Here is a 19,902-nt window from a genome sequence, read left to right as displayed (position 1 = left end):
TAATTCTTACTTTCCGAAGAGGCATATTTCGCAGTGGCACATTCTGCTAAGCCCTCAGCATTCACAGCAGACAAATGCAAATTGTGTGTTCTGGCTGCTCAGCTAACAGTGTTCAGTTAGCTTGCTTAACAACGTTTTATGACTCAATAATGTTCAGTTTCTCAAGCTGATGTTAGACGTTATGAAAATCACATTAGCTTTGCAGACGGACAAGTCAGCCGCATCAAGGCTGGCTTCCTGTCAGCCTCCACACATCTCACCCCGTGAGTTTCTGAATTCTGAGTCCTGCTTCAGGTACACAGACATGCCCTCATCTGCCAGGGCCACAGATAAGATGAGAGATAAGAATCAGACCTTTAATTTCCTCAAAGCCTGGAAAATTCTCAACCCACCTAAGTAAAGAAATAAAAATTAAAATACATATTTAACTGGGATGAATTGGGTGATTGGGATTAACATATATACACTAATATGTATAAAATAGATAACTAATAAGAACCTGCTGTCTAAAAAAATAAAATTAAATTAAAAAAAAAAAACATACCTAACTAAGGTGTGATTTTGATTCTTCCCTATCAGAAATACACTGAAACCCAGGAAATAAAATCTCTCTCCTAATGAGCCCTGGCGCATTTGAAGAGCTCTCCTTTGACATTCTAAGGTTCTTTTCATCCCATTGTTGGAATGAAATTTTTTAAAATAAATTTATTTTATTTATTTATTTTTGGCTGCATTGGGTCTTCGTTGCTGCGCATGGGCTTTCTCTAGTTGCGGCGAGCCGGGGCTACCCTTCTTTGCGGTGCGAGGGCTTCTCATTGCGGTGGTTTCTCTTGTTGTGGAGCACGCGCTCTAGGCACACGGGCTTCAGTAGTTGTGGTACGTGGGCTCAGTAATTGTGGCTCGTGGGCTCTAGAGCACAGGCTCAGTAGTTGCGGTGCACAGGCTTAGTTGCTCTGCGGCATGTGGGATCTTCCCAGACCAGGGCTCGAACCTGTGTCCTCTGCATTGGCAGGCGGATTCTTAACCACTCTGCCACCAGGGAAGTCTGGAATGAAATTTAAATTGACTTTTCATAAGCAAAAGTCCACCCAAACAAAGGAGGGATTGGTGCCTCCCCCATCACTGGTTTTCAGCCTGCGGCACTGCAGCCAACAGTAATGATTTCTATTCAAAAAACAAACCTCAGTTACACACGTGTACACGCTGAGTAAAAGAATTTGTGCAGTGTGTTCATTGCTTACTTTTCTCCTGGAATACATGATGAATTTTTATGGAGGGTAGGATAGGAAGGGAAGAACCACATTCAAGTGAAACCCAACATCATTCTTCTCTACAGTGTCATGATAAAAGCCAAACGAGGAGGCTGGGAGAAGTGTCCAACGTAGCTGTTCTGAAAACCACCCTCCATTTCATTCTGGAGCAGGGAGGTTACACCACACATCAGAAAAGCTTCTCTCCTCGCAGAAAATTAACCGGTAAGTGCTTTCTTGTTTTCTTTGAACTGCCGCGTTTGGAACTGACCTGATGAGGATGCCTGCAGATGATTTATTTATAAAGCGGTATTTGGACTAACTACCAGCTGGCAAAAAAGGAAAAGGACTCCTGATAGTTTATGAAAAGCTCTCTGTGCAGATTCATATTTTTGGTCCTGTCAAAAGTGTTTAGGAAGAGTGTAACAGGGTTTACAACAGCTGTGATTAAATCTAAAACACTGAGAGAACAGGAGGAGGTTGGTAGGGTAGGGGTTGGGAGGGCACAATGAACTTTCAGTCATTTCCTCAGCTTTTACCTAGCAAATTACAGCTCATAAATGTAGTCTTGACTTGGAAATGTCAAACATCATTAGTGGAAAGCCCACTGTAGTGAAATCCAGTAGGAGGAAATGGTGCTCAAGATGAAAACTGACTTTGCCCTCCTTCAATTACAAGGCAGGAAAAAAGTTCTAAATTGAGTTGTAATGTGGCTTGGTTTTCTCCTGTCTTTTTAAAATGAATAGCTTGTGGCTCTTCAAAACAAACATTTCTTTGTTGTTGCTGCGTTTTTTGAAATCTCCTAATCAATTGCCTGTTAGAATAATTGGTATCTGGGCTCATCTAATGAAGGACAAATGGCTAATTGAAGGCAAGTACTTGGAAGAAAAGGTTCAGCTAACTTGACTGTTCTTTTGGTAGTCAGATAACTGGGAGTACCAATTATTTTTTGTCTGATAGTTTACCCTTCCCTCCAAATGAAAGCTAGTGAAAACCAAATGAAAATTTGATAACGGAACTTTCACCAGCAATTATTCTCTTAAATTGGCCCTTCTCACTTAAAAAAAAAACTCGTTCACCCAAGCTTCCACAGACTTGTTGCTAAATTAATCCACTAGTATGTTTTGTTTTGTTTCGTGAAAAATTCAAGGGACTGCTCTTGAATCTCAAATTACCTAGTTCAAATAATTCCTCTTTCTAAATAATTCTCATCATGTTTGCACTTCTTCCGAACACTAAATGATTTTTAAGTTTTTTCACGGCCTTTATTTATGATTTTACCCAAGACTTAAGTCCTTTAGTTTATAAAAGAATGTCATACATTTTCTGTGTTACTTTACCACTGTCATCTCCCCGAGAGATAGCTATTTAACCCAACATTCCCCTTTCAAAGGCTACAGCAGTTGAAGCTAACTCATGGAAGTAATTTTAAAAGAAGAAAAAGTTTTATGCTAAAAGATTTCTTCCGAATTGCTTATAATTTTAAAAAGTCAGAAGCTATCTAAATATCCAACAAATATGCAACAAATAGCTTTCTAGTGCAACCCAAATCTATGGTTGCACTAGAAAGCTAGTTAAGAAACATCTTGTATATTATCTTAATGGAAATATTTAGTAGTCATTAAGTTATAATTTGGAGGGATATGTAGCATCATGGATGAGTACTCATAATACTAACAATAATTATAATTATGTAAAAAAGTAAATGGAGCTGAAAAAAATTGAAGAAAAATATGCAAAATTGAAAATGGTTGTGTTAAGCTGATAGTGAACTGATGGTATATCAGGGAGGAAAAACTTTTACTCTGTCCTCTTAAGTTCCGTTTCTGAAGGCCTGTGAATTAAACTAACGAATGACAGATTAGCAAGAGATAACACAAAATTTAATCATGTATTTTTATGAACATACATAGGGGAGTTCACAGAAAAATGTGACTCAAAGGGAAGGCTAGAATTTGGAGCTTATATACCATCTTAAGGGGGAGGGAAGAGAGAGAAGGATACTTAGAGGAAAACAAGTGACTTCTTAATAAGGGAAGGGGAGGGGGAGAAAGGGGACTTATGGGAAAACAAATGACTTTTTAGAAATATAAATGGGCTTTAGGAGAATAGATAGGCGATGTGATAGTTTTTGTGACATTGTCTGTTTAGATATGATGCGGAGACTTCTCATCTACGGTGATGCGTCAACCTTTTCTTGTTGCTCCTGGGGAGGGGATTTATGACAATTGAGTTCTTTTGGGACCTCAAATGCCTTCTGCTCAAAATAATTTTTATGCCACAGTAGCATGTGCTGGACCCCTTCAGATGATATAGCTCTTCTTTTTTCCCCAAATTTTCTCTAATAGTCCATTACTTGTATAATTTTAAAACTTTAAAATCTTGAAAAGTCCCATCTATTTTTTTCTTCAGGTCTCAATTTTCATATAAACCACAAAAAGTTAAACCCTCAATCTGGTTGGGGGTCTTCAGTTCTAATTCACCTGGTTTCTTTGGTGGCATTTAACTTAGTAAAGGTTCCTGCCTCATAAAACTTCTTTTTTAAAAAGAAAATTTATTGACGTATAGCTGTCTTACAATGTTGTGTCTAATTTCTTTTTTTTTTCTTTTAAGTTCATTTATTTATTTATTTTTGGCTGCGTTGCTGCACGTGGGCTTTCTCTAGTTGTGGCGAGCAGGGGCTACTCTTCGTTGTGGTGCGTGGGCTTCTTATTGCAGTGGCTTCTCTTGTTGTGGAGCACGTGCTCTAGGTGCGCAGGCTTCAGTAGTTGCGGCATGCGGGCTCAGTAGTTGTGCCTTGCGGGCTCTAGAGCGCACGCTCAGTAGTCAGTGGTTCACAGGCTTAGCTGCTCCGTGGCATGTGGGATCTTCCCAGACCAGGGATCGAACCCATGTCCCCTGCATTGGCAGGCGGATTCTCAACCACTGTACCACCAAGGAAGTCCCCTTGTTTTTAATTTCTACTGTACAGCAAAGTGACTCAGTTATACATGTATATATTCTTTTTCATATTCTTTTCCATTACGGTTTATCACAAGCTATTGAATATAGTTCCCTGTGCTCTACAGTAGGACCTTGTTGTTTATCCATCCTACATATAAAAGTTTGCATCTGCTAATTCCAAACTCCCAATCCATCCCTCCCCCACCCCCACTGCCTCATTAAACTTCTAATGAAAGTAGTAAAAGCCAAGACCACAATAAAAACTGATAGTATAAAAATTTTAAAGATAGAAAAAGCATAAGTAGCTAAATGAAGGTTAGTAACGCATTATCTTAAATTGGACAATTTCCAAACATGCCCCCAATCTGTGGTTCCACAATATCTTTATATTTGCTATTTTGCTTCTGTCTGTCACCCCAGAGTTTAATCCCAACTATGCCTCTATCTTGTTTCATGGCTTGAGGCAGAGAAAACTTCATGGGCCTCAGTTTCCTTTCCTCTTAAATAAACCTGACGGGCAAGGTTCCTTCCAGTACTCCAATCTCACCCCCTTCCCCTTTTTTCAACCTCTGCTTACTAAGTCATTGCTCAGTGTGATATATATAATGGGTTCCTAGCACATACAGTGGGTGCCTAACAATTATTTGGTGAGACAAATCTTTTATTCAGATTCTATGTTTTCATATTCTTCAGTTATCATAGTATGTTCTGATTATTCCAAGATACTCAAATAAGATGAAAAATGCTCTTCATTGTTAAAGAAACTGGTGTCAGTTGGAACAAAGTAAATATAAGTCAGGCACAAACTTTTTGCTAGAAATTGTTTGCAAGTCCAACCTTCAGCCTAATGAATATAATGGGCAAGATGATTCATTAGAAGGTAGAAGGGCAGGGGTTAAATAGACGCCGGCTTTGCCTCTGGAAGACTTTCTCTCTGTGTGAAGCACACTGACCCAGGCAAGAGCCAACCATCCAACCTTAGTCTCATTGGCCCCTTGTTCAGCAAACACAATCAACCAGCCCATGTGAACTCGAGTGTGTGAAACACTGCACACAGCAAGTCTTTGCAGGATGAGCACAAATGAAGAATTTGCTTGTGATAAAGGAATTTATCACATCAAATAAAGAAGGTATGTTAGGGCTTTCTGAATGATTTAAATTTTGTTTTGTTTTGTTTTGGAAGTTTGTTTTGTTTTGTTTTGGAGGTTTGCTATTTTCCATTTTGGGGGTGGTGAAGGAAGTTGTTTGTTTATCCTTAACTAAGAGAAACCATCTTACATATCACATTCAGTCAAGCAAATATTGAACCATCAGCTGATTTGCTAGGAGAGGACACAAGGATTTTAATGGAAAGTTCTTGCCCTCAGTAACCTTAGAGTTGGGCTGCCTGGGAGACATAATTAAGTTATTAAACTAAAAAGTTTTAAAACTGGGCTCCCCTGGTGGCGCAGTGGTTGAGAGTCCGCCTGCCGATGCAGGGGACGCGGGTTCGTGCCCCGGTCTGGGAAGATCCCACATGCCGTGGAGCGGCTGGGCCCGTGAGCCATGGCCGCTGAGCCTGCGCGTCCGGAGCCTGTGCTCCACGACGGAAGAGGCCACAGCAGTGAGAGGCCCGCGTACCGCAAAAAAAAAAAAAGAAAAATGCAGAGTTGTTTCCACTAAAACATCAGGGCACAAGCAGGCCAATTTTGGGTCTCCTCTAACAAAAAAAAAATCTATATAATGGAAGCGAATTGAGCCCACTGCCCTCACTTCATCCCCAGTCTCTAGCCAGCTTTGACAAGGCGAGTAGCCAGCACTCTGGCAGCACACCTGATGGAGTCGTGGTACCCAAGAGGAGCAAACATGTCTACAGACACATGTAATGCATCTTCTGGAGGCCCTGGAAATACTTTTCAGTGAACTCTTCTCAAGTATGATCTCTTTATTGGGCAAACATAGTGGATATTACATCAGCCAATGGGGACACCTTAATGAATCCTGAATTAAAATTCTAAATACTACCCCATTTGTGCCCACTGTCAACAGGGGAGATTTTCAGGTTACAATAAAAATATACTGGGACTTCCCTGGTGGCCCAGAGGTTAAGAGTCTGCCTTCTGATGCAAGGGACACGGGTTCAATCTCTGGTCGGGGAACTAAGATCCCACATGCCGCAGAGCAGCTAAGCCTGGGCGCCACAGCTAGAGAGCCCATGCACCACAACGAAAGATCCCATATGCCACAACCAAGACACGACGCAGCCAGAAATAAGTAAATAAATATTAAAAAAAAAAAAAAAAAAATATACTTACATAGCACTTTACAGTTTTCACTGTGTTATTTCTGTTCTCTAGGAAATCCATGCCTAATTAAATTCTGCATTGAAGGTTCTCATTGTGTCCTGAAAACCTGTAATACCAGTGTTGCTGATATACATACAGTATTTCAGAATTTAACCAAGCCAGATAATATAGGTGCAACTCAAAGCCAGGCTAACCCAACTAGGACCAAGAAATTCTCAAGTGGACTTTGCTTGGGGTGTAGTTTTTAATTTTTTAATTGTATTTTTTAATTTAAAAAATTATTTATTTATTTGGCTGTGCCGGGTCTTTAGTTGCAGCACATGGGATCTTTATTGAGGCATGCGGGATCTAGTTCCCTGACCAGGGATTGAACCTGGGCCCCCCTCACTGGGGGCCCCTGCATTGGGAGCTCGGAGTCTTTATTTATTTATTTTTATTTGTTTTTGGTTGCATTGGGTCTTCGTTGCTGCGCGCAGGCTTTCTCTAGTTGCGGCAAGCCGGGGCTACTCTTCGTTGTGGTGTGCAGGCTTCTCATTGTGGTGGCTTCTCTTGTTGCGGAGCACGGGCTCTACGTGCACAGGCTTCAGTAGTTGTGGCACACGGGCTCAGTAGTTGTGGCTCGCAGGCTCTAGAGCCCAGGCTCCGTAGTTGTGGCGCACAGGCTTAGTTGCTCCGCGGCATGTGGGATCTTCCCAGACCAGGGCTTGAACCAGTGTCCCCTGCATTGGCAGGTGGATTCTTAACCACTGCGCCGCCAGGGAAGTCCCAGGGTGTAGCTTTTAAACTGAAGACTGAAGTAGAGTAGAAAAAGAATTCAGGCCCACCAGGGGGTTAGATGGACTAAGTTAGAACACCAAAAATATGACACCTTGTTGGTACTGCTGACAAAAATGCAATCACTAGATGCAAAGTTCAAAGCATGGTGAAACCAAGAAAGTAATTTATTTCATAAAATTTAGCATATGAAGAATTCAGTAAGGAGAGGTCATAGTCTTCACTCAGGAATCATGCAGAAGCAAAGGTTCGCTGTGTGCTTTGAAAGCCCTCAAGGGTTACTCTCTGAAGTTCTAATTTTGTGTTTCTTTTTATGCAAGAAACAAAAAAGTTATTTAAGAACAGTCCATGGTCAACCAGCCAGTCACTTAGTATAATAACCAAATCAGTTGGGTATTGTAGGGGTGGAAAACTTTTCCCTTCTTCCCTTCTAATTTCTTTGGCTGGTGTAATAATTAAATTAGCATCAAACTGGTTAACAGGAGAAAAATTTAATGTCATGTGTACAGGAGTCCATATAATAAGAGATTCAAAGAAGTAACCAAGGCAGGCAGATTTTATACCTTTTAGACAAAGAAACAACAAATTTGTGAAGAATTGACAGTACAAAGAAGTTTGGGTTTGGGGTAGTAAATTAGTGAAGAAGTAACATTTGTTTATACTGCCTTCTTGGCCCTAAATTCCCTATTTCTGGTGATAAGGATATCTTCTACCCTCCTGATACTGGGAGGGTACCTTTCACATAGGAACTTTATTTTCTGCTTTCAGGAGGACAAAGGAGGGTCAGAGTGTCCTTCTTGTACCAACTGTTTCTCAAGTAATTTTAATTCAAAATATTAATATGCCAAAGTGGCATATTTGGGGGTGGCATATTCTGCTCCCTTTCAGTATAGTTCCTCCATTATAAATGCTTTACACAATCGCGTATAACAGACCCCAGCATTCAACAAAAAGTGATCATTATAAACAGATACAATAATTATAGAAGTGTTTGAGGAACACTAGGGGGTGCATCAGGGCTTGGGATAAAGGCAGAGTTAATACTAAAAAGGGAGAACTTCATGAAGAAGGACTTCTGCAAGGAGGTATGCAACCTGGCAGCTTAGAAAAGAGAGAATCAAAGCCAAGTGTAATATGTGCTGGGTTAATTTTCATTAGGACCTAAGGGCATGAAAAATAATTTGTATATGAAATTAGATCATTAGACCTAGAAGAAAGTGCTTATAGATATGACACCCTTAATTTTTCATAAAACTTTCTCTTTGGCAGTTTATAATGATAAACCTCTGTTTCAGTGGAAAACATCTGGTAATGGAGCATTCTGCTTAATTATGTAGCTAAGAGTTGACATAGGTTTTTTTTTTTTATGAAGTTATACCATATAAAAGTGCTGTTTTTGACCTTGACAATGTCGTATGCTTCAACATAAAATATGGATTACTAATTTAACAAAAACAGTAAGATATATTCATATATTATTTGTTTTATTACATAAGTATTTGTTTGATTTGTGTATTTTATTTATGCACATTATATAGTTAACTATGTTTAACACTAAAACTATACTAAACATACTATAGTTTTGAGGATGAGAAAGTACTTCCTGGGGCTTCCCTGGTGGCGCAGTGGTTGAGAGTCCGCCTGCTGATGCAGGGGACACGGGTTTGTGACCCGGTCCGGGAGGATTCCACATGCCACGGAGCGGCTGGGCCCGTGAGCCATGACCACTGAGCCTGCGTGTCTGGAGTCTGTGCTCCGCAACGGGAGAGGCCACAACAGTGAGAGGCCCGAGTACCACAAAAAAAAAAACAAAAAAAGAAAGTACTTCCTCTTTCATTCACTAAACTTTTATTGAGCACCTATTATGTTTCCTGCACTCTATTCTGTACTTGAGATACAAGGATGAGTAAAACTTAGACCTTGCCCTTGAGGCTGTCACGTTAAGCAAGGGAGGTGAACACATTAACAGATGATTACTACAGAGACGTTGTGTACAAGGATTAAGAAGGAAGTCCCTGAAGTCAGACAGACCCAGAAGTCTCGCCTGGGCTTCACCACTTTTGCTAACTGCCCAACCTCTCTTCGCCTTATAGAAATAATAATAGTACCTCGCAGGGTTGTTGTGAAAATGCATGTAACGTTGCTTAGCACTGTAGTGTGCTTCACAAGTACTCAGGAGATGTTACCGTATTACTGTAATGTGTTAAAAGGTATTATATACTTAGGTGTGCTTGGTATTTGCTTCCTCATGTATTAGGTAAACTGGTCTTAATTATAAGTAATACATTATTAGACAACTGGTTTATAGTGAAGTAATTTGCTCCTGATAATAGTTTAGAGAAAAACCTCATCATCTTTCCCTGTAAGTGGGACCTGTTGTCATTTAAAAGTCCTGGTCTGGGGCTTCCCTGGTGGCGCAGTGGTTGAGAGTCTGCCTGCCGATGCAGGGGACACAGGTTCATGCCCCGGTCCGGGAAGATCCCACATGCCGCGGAGCAACTAAGCCCGTGAGCCATGGCCGCTGAGCCTGTGCGTCCGGAGCCTGTGCTCCGCAACGGGAGAGGCCACAAGAGTGAGAGGCCCGTGTACCGCAAAAAAAAAAAAAAAAAAAAGTCCTGGTCTAATTAATTGGCCAGACAGATTTAATACATCTCTAAGGAGTGGGATTCAACATTCTTTTAACACCTTTAATAAGACGAGGAACTGAGAACAAGACCTAATGGATTTGATGGTAATTAAGAGCTTAAATTTCCTTCTCAAACTCACCTTGGCCTTCTCAGACAAATATAAATAAATGTGAGTTGCTGCGATGCCCGTGAGCATGAATGCCTTTTATCAAAACCCACTGAATAGCTGTTCTTCTAGTCAATAAATATTATTGAGCTCTATTCTCTGCCTGGCACTGTGCTAGGTTCTGGGAGTATAAGGTAAGCAAAACTACATTCTGGTGGAGGAGAGACATTCATCAAATAAGCATTCAAATATATAACTAAAAATTCTGTGTGAAGAGTGTAGAGCAGGGACCCTGAAATAAGTTGGGGGATAGGCTTGTAGAGATCAGGCAAGAATTCATTAGGAAAGTAATATCTAAAAACACAGCTTACCCTTTAGAAGAAATGGTGGTTTTCTCCTTAATACCAAACCATCAGCAAGTTCAGGAAACAAGAGCTTATTCAAATCAATTGTTTGGTTACTTTATGGGAAATACTAAGTGTAAACAAATTGTTTATTCTATTACCCAACTGTATAGATAATACTAAACATGACCCTTCTGTTTGATTGTCATTCTGCCCCATATGGGCTTTCATTTCATTAACTCTATTCAAAATAAAACCATTCACCTCTGGGGTGATTTTATCATTATCAACACACTCACACACACAATGTACTTAATTCAGTTCTTTACATGCACCAACCAAGAAGATGGAAAAACTTAGAAGATAGTAAAATGACTAAATTCTTCCTTCCTTGTCTGGGAGAGATGCCTTGCTCTGGAATGATATTTCATGTATAAGCATAGCGTTTCTCCTTGGTTTGGTTTTTGAGAGATTGAATAAGGAAGGGGGAACTTCAGCACACACCTAAAACTGTTTATCTCTTAAGAGGAATTATAATATACCAAACACAGTATAAAAGTGGTATTCTCAGATTTCCTCAGAAATGTATTCTATCCCCCAGAACACGGGCAGGCGTGGAGATGACTGTGGAGAGTGTCTCTTCATTTTAACGTTTTATTAGATTATTTACAAGAATATTCACTCATTTTATTTCAGTCTTAATTAAACAAAAGCTTGATTTGTTAAAAACTACGTCTATTTTCAAGCCACGTCAAATGCAATCTGCTCAAATTCACTGAGTGCACTTCAATAATTTTCTTGAAAATAACCATTTCAGGACTTCCCTGGTGGCGCAGTGTTTAAGAATCCACCTGCCAATGCAGGGGACATAGGTTCGAGCCCTAGTCCAGGAAGATCCCACATACCGCAGAGCAACTAAGCCCATGCGCCACAACTACTGAGCCTGCGCTCTAGAGCCCGCGAGCCACAACTACTGAAGCCCACGTGCCACAACTACTGAAGCCCGCGTGCCTAGAGCCCGTGCTCCACAACAAGAGAAGCCACTGCAATGAGAAGCCTGTGCACCACAACAAAGAGTAGCCCCCACTCGCTGCAACTAAAGAAAGCCCGTGCACAGCAGTGAATACCCAAAGCAGCCAAAAATAAATAAGTAAATTTTTTTTTAAAAGGCCATTTCTTCCTTTTTACACTTTCTCAAGCTCAGTAAACAACTCATTCATCAAACTGAAGAGAATGCCCAAACAGAATTTCTTTGGGAAAGCTCGTTTTTTGTGTTTTTTTTTTTCTGAGCCAGACAATTGTATTTTCTAGCCAGCTGGATTACAGCAAGTCAGTGAGATTACAGCAAGAAGCTCAGCTACTTTGTTTCCATCTTCGTCACAAGAAATGAACTCATCTACATGAGTCATTTGATGTAAAATAAAATAAACTCCTTTAAGTAAAACATTATCACAGGGTCAAAATGTCCCCCTTTGGAAAGGAAGGAATGAGCATAATGTAGCTTTACTGTAAGAGTAGGAAACCATTATTTTGTTGCTCAGAGTGGTATCTTTCAGCTAATGTTTTCTTTTAGGATGAAACATAAGTCCAAAATGATATCTAAACTAATTACAAATAATATCATCAAACGAGCTCTCTGATTAGAGCCAGTGATCATTAAACTAGCTGCAAGCCCAAGAATTCCCTACTTTTCAACAAAGCGTTATGTTAGTTATGTGAATTATTTCATAATACACCCTAATGAAAGGATTAATAAAGTAAGATATAACACAGTTCCTGAGCTCTTACTAGGAGCCAGGCACTGTGCTAGGCACTCATATACATTATCTTGTTTAATTCTTACAACAGCCTTACAATGGTTTACTGATGGTGTTTCTCCGCAGATCACAGATGAAGAAACTGAAATTGCTTGTAATAAAAAAATACGGTACATGTGACCACTGTCATTGATTTGCTAATGTAGGGGAGGAAAAAAATATCATTTCTTCCTCTTCTAAAGTCTCAGCTGGGGCACTTATAACAAAAGACAGGTTAACAGGGGGAAGGCATACACATTTTTAAATAAAAGTTTTACATGACATGGGAGCTTTCATAAGAAAATAAAGACCCGAGGAAATAGTTAAACCTGAGTTTTTTTGGGTTTTTTTGTTTTGTTTTTTGTGGTACGCGGGCCTCTCACTGCCGTGGCCTCTCCCGTCGCGGAGCACAGACTCCAGACGCGCAGGCCCAGTGGCCATGGCCCACGGGCCCAGCCGCTCCGCAGCATGTGGGATCCTCCCGGACTGCGGCACGAACCCGTGTCCCCTGCATCGGCAGGCGGACTCTCAACCACTGCACCACCTGAGTATTTTTATGTGTACTAGGTTTCATGAAAAGTGGAGAGTCATCAAGAAATGTGATAGGACAAAAGGGGTATGTGCTAAGGGCGGTAAATTGGGGGAAACTTAGCAAGGCCTGTTCATTCAGATTCCTCTCAGCATCCCTCCTTCTTTGGAGATAAAGATGCTCCTTTCCTAAGGGTATGGAGAGGGCACGTCTCACATGAGGATCTCATGTCCTGACTCAGGGGAAGGTCAGAAATCCTTCCTGTACCTTTTGTTTCTCATATTTCTTCAGTTTAAACTATTCCAGGGCTTCCCTGGTGGCGCAGTGGTTAAGAATCCGCCTGCCAATACAGGGGACACGGGTTCAAGCCCTGGTCCTGGAAGATCCCACATGCCTCGGTGCAACTAAGCCCGTGAGCCACAACTACTGAGGCCATGAGCCACAACTACTGAAGCCCACACACCTAGAGCCCGTGCTCCGCAACAAGAAAAGTCACCACAATGAGAGGCCCGCGCACGCAAAGAAGAGTAGCCCCCGCTCGCCGCAACTAGAGAAAAACCCGCGCACAGCAATGAAAGCCCAGTGCAGCCAAAAATAAATTAAATAAAATAAAAAATTAAAAAAAAAAAACTGTTCCATATGCCAAGGTGTCATATTTGGGGATAGCATGTCTTGAACCTCATCAGTTTCTATGTTGGACTGAGGGGGAAAATGTGAAGTACTACCTACAAATAAGAAAATAGGAAATTGGGCTTCCCTGGTGGCACAATGGTTGGGAGTCTGCCTGCCGATGCAGGGGGCACGGGTTCGTGCCCCGGTCCGGGGGGATCCCACATGCCCTGGAGCGGCTGGGCCCGTGGGCCATGGCCGCTGAGCCTGTGCATCCGGAGCTGAGGACCGTGTACCGCAAAAAAAAAAAAAAAAAAGTAAAGAAAATAGGAAATAGAAGTACACTAGAAACAGAGGGAAAATAGGAAATAGGAGACTGGAAACTGAGAAGAAGGTTACAGTCATAACAGATGACTGTGTCCAACACTGAGCTTCACTCCATTGCCTCATTTCCTCTTCACAGCTGCCCGATAAAGTAGATATTATTGTCCCTGTATCATTTTTACAGATGGAAAAACTGATGGTTAGAGCTTTTGACTGACTTCCCAAGGCCACACAGGTAGGTGCTAAGTGGCACTGCAGTTAGAAACCGAGGCCTGTCTGACCCCAGGGCTCTCATTCTTAACCGCCATAAAATACTGCCCAGAAAGGTTGGTAATTGTTTCTGGATTACATCGAAGCATGTGGTGAGGAGGGACTGGTAGGGAAGAGGGAAGTTTAACCAAGGGGACAGAAGAGAAAGAAGACAGACCGGGAGGACTGGAGAAGGGAATGTAGAAATAAAAGTCCACTCTGCATAAACACCCTGATGGGTTTTGTTATCCCAAGGGAGAGCTGAGGCAAGGGCAGGAGCCGATCAGATAGTACTGGGACTTCTCTTCATCCCTCTTCGGTGAGGCAGACAGTGTATCCATCCTCAGGCCGAGGAAGGCATTCTGTGTTCTCCAGCTGCAGCGCTGATCAGGCAAAGTGCCATATCTAACCAATTATTTTGGAGTTTGGTGTGGCTAGAACACTGGCTTGACTCCCTTCCTCTGAGTAGCAGCTGAAGGGATTAAGAGGCCTCAGTCTGACTGCAAAAAAAAATAAAAGAGAGAGAGAGATAAAAGGAAAGCTGCACATATTTGAATGCTGTGCTAATATCCTGGCTGTGTCAAACAATTGTATTAATCTTCCAGCAGTCATATCAAGGGCCTGGCTTTAACATATGGCCTTAAAGAGAGCAGATAGGAATGAAGGATGCAGGGAAAAGAGGCTGGGATCCCTAAAGAAGGAATTTGCCTCAGCAATACAAATGTGGGGGGGGGGGTATCAGAATTCTCTCTCCTTCAGCCCTTCCCTGCTTGCCTGGTATTGCACTTAAACCAAGCCCCCAGCCCTACCCCACCCCTTTCTCCTAAATGAGTGCTTCCCCCTGTCCTGATGCTCAGTTCCATCATCATCCTAGGAGTGGAAGGTAAATTTGGGTTTTGGAAATTGAGTGGGCCAGAAAAAAACTTCATGTACACTTTTTTTTTTTTTTTGTGGTACGCGGGCCTCTCACTGCTGTGGCCTCTCCCGTCGCAGAGCACAGGCTCTGGACGCGCAGGCTCAGCGGCCATGGCTCACGGGCCCAGACGCTCCGTGGCATGTGGGATCCCCCCGGACCGGGGCACGAACCCACGTCCCCTGCATCGGCAGGCGGACTCTCAACCACTGCGCCACCAGGGAAGCCCTCATGTACACTTTTTAAAAAACCTTCACATCCCTACCCACCTCTCCCTACTCATTTGTCCTCCTAAGGTCAGACTAATACTTTTAGACTAAAGGCCTCTTAAAAGACCATTTTTTTCAAAACAGGTAAATCATGACTCACAAATATAAAGTTAACCTGTTTCAAAGGTTTTATTTAACTCTATTAATGATAGAATCAGTTAAGATGTTACAATGGGGGGCTTCCCCGGTGGCGCAGTGGTTGAGAGTCCGCCTGCCGATGCAGGGGACGCGGGTTCGTGCCCCGGTCCGGGATGATCCCGCGTGCCGCGGAGCGGCTGGGCCCGTGAGCCATGGCCGCTGAGCCTGCGCGTCCTGTGCTCCGCAACGGGAGAGGCCACAGCAGTGAGAGGCCCGTGTAACCGCAAAAAAAAAAAAAAAAAAGAAAGAAGATGTTACAATGGGTAAAAAGAATTCACAGTCTCACAAATGTGTAGACCATCAGGAATGTTGAAATGGATTTATAAACAGTTACAAAACTGGCAGAACTGGTCGATATTTACAGGGCAATAACTGATTGCATTCCATTAGACACAATTCCTTTGTATTTCTCTGGATGAGACTATTGCACGATTGCAAAATAGACGAAGACAATGACAAGCAGAGAGAACCTGAAATAAAACCCAACCATAAACCATATTTTTCAGGATGCCTAAGTATCATAAGTCATGTCTGACAGCGTACCTCTGTATTAAGACCACTGTACTGATTTTACTTCCAATATTCCACCTCAGTGTGTCAAGAAATGGAGGAGTGTGGTCCTTTTTAAGCAGTATGATAAGACGTCACTTTGAAAACATTTCAGATAATTTGCTGATCTGTTAGTTTAAAAGATAATTTTAAATTAGTCAATGCAAAATAATTATAACTTTAAACAAATTATTTTGAATAAAAGTTGCCTAGGGAGAAAACAGCTTTCTAGATTTGCAGATGAGAAGGTGGGCTCTGGATGGGAGGATAAAGATGAAAAATTGCAGGCTCTTGGTGATACTTTGCTCTACTTTCTCTGATTCTGAGCTGGAAGTAGAAACAGTAAGGATAGTAAAGCAGAATATAAAGGGTGCCCTGAAACAACAGCAGTGTGTGCCTCAGAGGGACACTTTAGCCCCAGTTAGCCACAAGCACCGTCAGCCCCAGTGGTTTGTCAGGAGGTCATGATCATGGGAAGGCTCTTGTTTCATGGTTAACACTTCTGCCCAGGCCCATGTGGGGAAACATCCAAACAGGACAAAACTGATGCCTCCAGCTGCTGTGCCCTATTTCCACATCGGTTTAGTTTCCTCTTGGCTCCTGCTCCAGTGCTAATTTCTGCATTCTGATTCCTGGCTACTCTGTCTCCTGCAGCTTTATTCATTTCCAGTCTCACTGAGTGAGTACTGACAATTTGCTAATAAATGGGCTATATTCTCTGACGTGCGGCTTCATAGAGCCTCCTGACTTCAATCCTCCACATGTAGTGGAGCATTGGTTCTCCTGTTTCAAGTCAGCTCAATCCTGTGTGGTGGGTCCTCCCCTCCTAAGCCCTTAGCTACCATTGCACCTCTTTCCTCAAGGTCACCCTGCACCTGAGCACCCTAATGGGTTTGCATTCAAAAGGCTCTCTGCTGCTTCCCCCAGGAACCCACCCAGAAGCACTACTTCAAACTACTTCCCGGCTCAGCTTCACCCTGATTAACTACTTGTTTGCTGAAATAATTACAAAATTCTGATTCTCCCAACTTGTAGTAAGAAAGAGAAAGTAAGCAAAAAACAGTAAAACCAAATTTAATTTTGGCCATAATGATAGGAGTTGATTTGGTAGGTAAAAGAGTTGATTTGATAGTTTGGTAGGTAAAATTATTCATCCATACCAAAATCATAGTTATTTTAGATCTTCCTCACTTGTTCCTTTAACAGGTATTTACAGAGCATATTCCATGTTCTAGGACTTGATATCTAGCAACTAAGGACATAGTAGAGAATAAAAGAAGACAAAGTTTTGGTACTCAGAGTTTATACTGTATATCTAACAGGGTTTCTTAGAGTGAGGAGGTAAATAGTTAATGATTTACAGAGTTCTACTTTATAGAGGGGGAAATTTTTAGAGTCTAATTGGTATGCTAATCTGTGTTCTCTAAGTTAATCACAAATAGAGTGACCAAAAACTCGTGGAAGCAACCTGAAATAAAGGCATAATCTTTATTTTTTTTTTAATTTTTATTTATTTTCTTTATTTTATTTTTGGCTGTGTTGGTTCTTCGTTGTTGCCCACGGGCTTTCTCTAGTTGCGGCGAGCGGGGGCTACTCTTTGTTGAGGTGCACGGACTTCTCATTATGGTGGCTTCTCTTGTTGCAGAGCACGGGCTCTAGGCACTTGGGCTTCAGTAGTTGCAGAGCGCAGGCTCAGTAGTTGTGGTGCACAGGCTTAGTTGCTCCGCAGCATGTGGAATCTTCCTGGACAAGGGCTTGAACCCGTGTCCCCTGCATTGGCAGGCGGATTCTTAACCACGCCACCAGGGAAGCCCTAAAGGTATAATCTTGCAAGCCTTAAAGAGGTAAGCCACAGCAAACATCCTGGCCTGTATTTTCTTTCCAAATTTTCATTATGAAAAATTTTTAACATTCAGAGAAGTCCAAAGAATAGGTCAGAGAACAACTATATACTTATAACATAAATCAATTGTTAACATTTTGCTACAGCTGGTTGATCTATTATTATTTATATTTATATGTACATATATACGTACATATATTTAATTTTTTATTTGAAAATAATTTCAGGCCTACAGAAAAGTTGCAAGAAAAATAAGAAGAATCCTCTCACACCCCCTTTACCTAGATTCACCAATTTTTAAACTCTTGCCCCATTTGCTTTTTTTTTTGGCCAACCTGTGATTGAACCTGGGCCCTGGGCAGTGAGAGTGCAGAGTCCTAACCACTGGACCACCAGGGAATTCCCTGCCCCATTTTCTTTTACTATATTCTATGTATGTGTGTATCTACGTTTTCTGAACCGTTCAAGAGGAAGTTGCATACAATGTGCCCCCTTTCCCCTATATTTTTCAGTGTCTGTTTCCTAAGAACAAGGACATTTTCCTACATAACCACTGTATATTTACCAACTACAGGAAATTTAAAATTGATGCTGTACTTTTTCTTAATTGAAGTATAGTTGAGTTACAAGGTTGTGTTCATTTCTGCTGTAGAGCAAAGTGATTCAGTTACACATATATACACATTTTTAAAAATATATTTATTTGGTTGTGCTGGGTCTTAGTTGAGGCAAGCAGGCTCCTTAGTTGTGGCATGTGAACTCTTAGTTGCGGCATATACGTGGGATCTAGTTCCCTGGCCAGGGATCAAACCCAGGCCCCCTGCATTGGGAGCATGGAGTCTTAACCACTGTGCCACCAGGGAAGTCCCTATACATTCTTTTTTTAAATATTCTTTTCCGTTATAGTTTATCACAGAATATTGAATATAGTTCCCTGTGCTATACACAGGGAAGGAACTTGCTGTTTATCCATTCTATATGTAATAGTTTTGATGCAATACTTTTTTAAATCTCATCTGTAATCCACATTCTAGTTTGTCAATTGATCCAGCAGTGTTCTTTTTGGTCTTTTATTTTCCTCTAGTACAGGGTGCAGTCCAACATCACATATCTCATTTATTGTCATGCGTTTCTCTAGTCTCTTTTATTTTATTTTATAAATTTATTTATTTTACTTATTTATTTTTGGCTGCATTGGGTCTTCATTGCTGTGCGCGGGCTTTCTCTAGTTGGCGAGAGCGGGGGCTGCTTCTTTGATGTGGTGTGCGGGCTTCTCGTTGCGGTGGCTTCTCGTCGCAGAGCACGGGCTCTAGGCTCATGGGCTTCAGTAGTTGTGGTTCGAGGGCTCTAGAGCACAGGCTCAGTAGTTTTTGTGCACGGACTTAGTTGCTCCGCAGCATGTGGGATGCTCCCGGACTAGGGATCGCACCCCTGTCCCCCCGACCGGGGACAGGCGGATTCCTAACCACTGTGCCACCAGGGAAGCCCTCTAGCCTCTTTTAATTCAGAACATTTCCACAGCTTTTCTTTGTTTTTGATGACACTGCTATTTTTTAAGAAAACAGAACTTTAAAAATAAGTGTTCATCATTTAGAGGTTGTCTGATATCAATCTTGTGTCGCAGATTCAGTTCTCCTAGAAGAAGACTTTGAGACAGAATTTAAGGGTCAGATATTTACTAGGTTGTGCCCTTAGGATCGATACCTGCATGTGGAATGGGGCGGGGCATTGGGGGAACAACACAACCGGGCAGAGGGAGAAGTTGAGCTGTAAGGTAGGACTGACAGAGCCGACTCCAAATGGACCTCTGAAGCTAAAATGGACCCATCAGGATTATCCCCCATTGGTCCAAAGTGACCAGGCCTTTCTACTTCCACCTCAATCATCGCTGACAGTTGGCTATCCTAGAAAGGCATGACCTTGGGCAAAGGGGCTCTGTGTAGTAGCAGCAGTCTCTGAAGGGCTATTAGTTGGATGTGGCCTCTTGACACCTCTCCCAGGAGTTAGTTTGTCCTTGTAGGGGGATCTGGACAATGCATTTCCATTTACCACATTTCATGATTGAAATCAGATTTTACATTCCTAGCTGGACAACTACTATGTGTGTGTACATATATATATATATATTGCTTTTCTTGTCTTTTGATTTACAATGTTGATTTACAATGCTGTGTTAATTTCTGCTGTACAGCAAAGTGACTCAATTATACATATATATACATTCTTTTTTTTACATTATTTTCCATTATGGTTTATCCCAGGACTATATATATATATATATATGTATATATATATCTTTCTGAATCTTTTGAAAGTTAAGTTGTAGACTTCAGCCCTAAAAACTTCAGCATGCA

General features: G+C 41.6%; 1 protein-coding gene across 1 annotated transcript in view; it reads left to right on the top strand.

Moving 5' to 3' along the window:
• The first annotated feature begins 1,187 nt into the window (after positions 1 to 1,187).
• Positions 1,188 to 19,902, top strand: part of CMKLR2 (chemerin chemokine-like receptor 2) — a 52,725-nt gene continuing 34,010 nt past the window's right edge. Inside the window, exon 1 of the mRNA XM_065880893.1 lies at positions 1,188 to 1,475. The gene's annotated coding sequence lies outside the window, so the exon portion shown is untranslated. The remainder of the gene's footprint in view (positions 1,476 to 19,902) is intronic.

This window comes from Phocoena phocoena, chromosome 7 (genome assembly GCF_963924675.1).
Source record: "Phocoena phocoena chromosome 7, mPhoPho1.1, whole genome shotgun sequence".
In the NCBI taxonomy this organism is placed as follows: Eukaryota; Metazoa; Chordata; class Mammalia; order Artiodactyla; family Phocoenidae; genus Phocoena; species Phocoena phocoena.
Note: the sequence above shows the minus strand (reverse complement) of the source record. Positions and strands in the feature narration are given on the sequence as shown.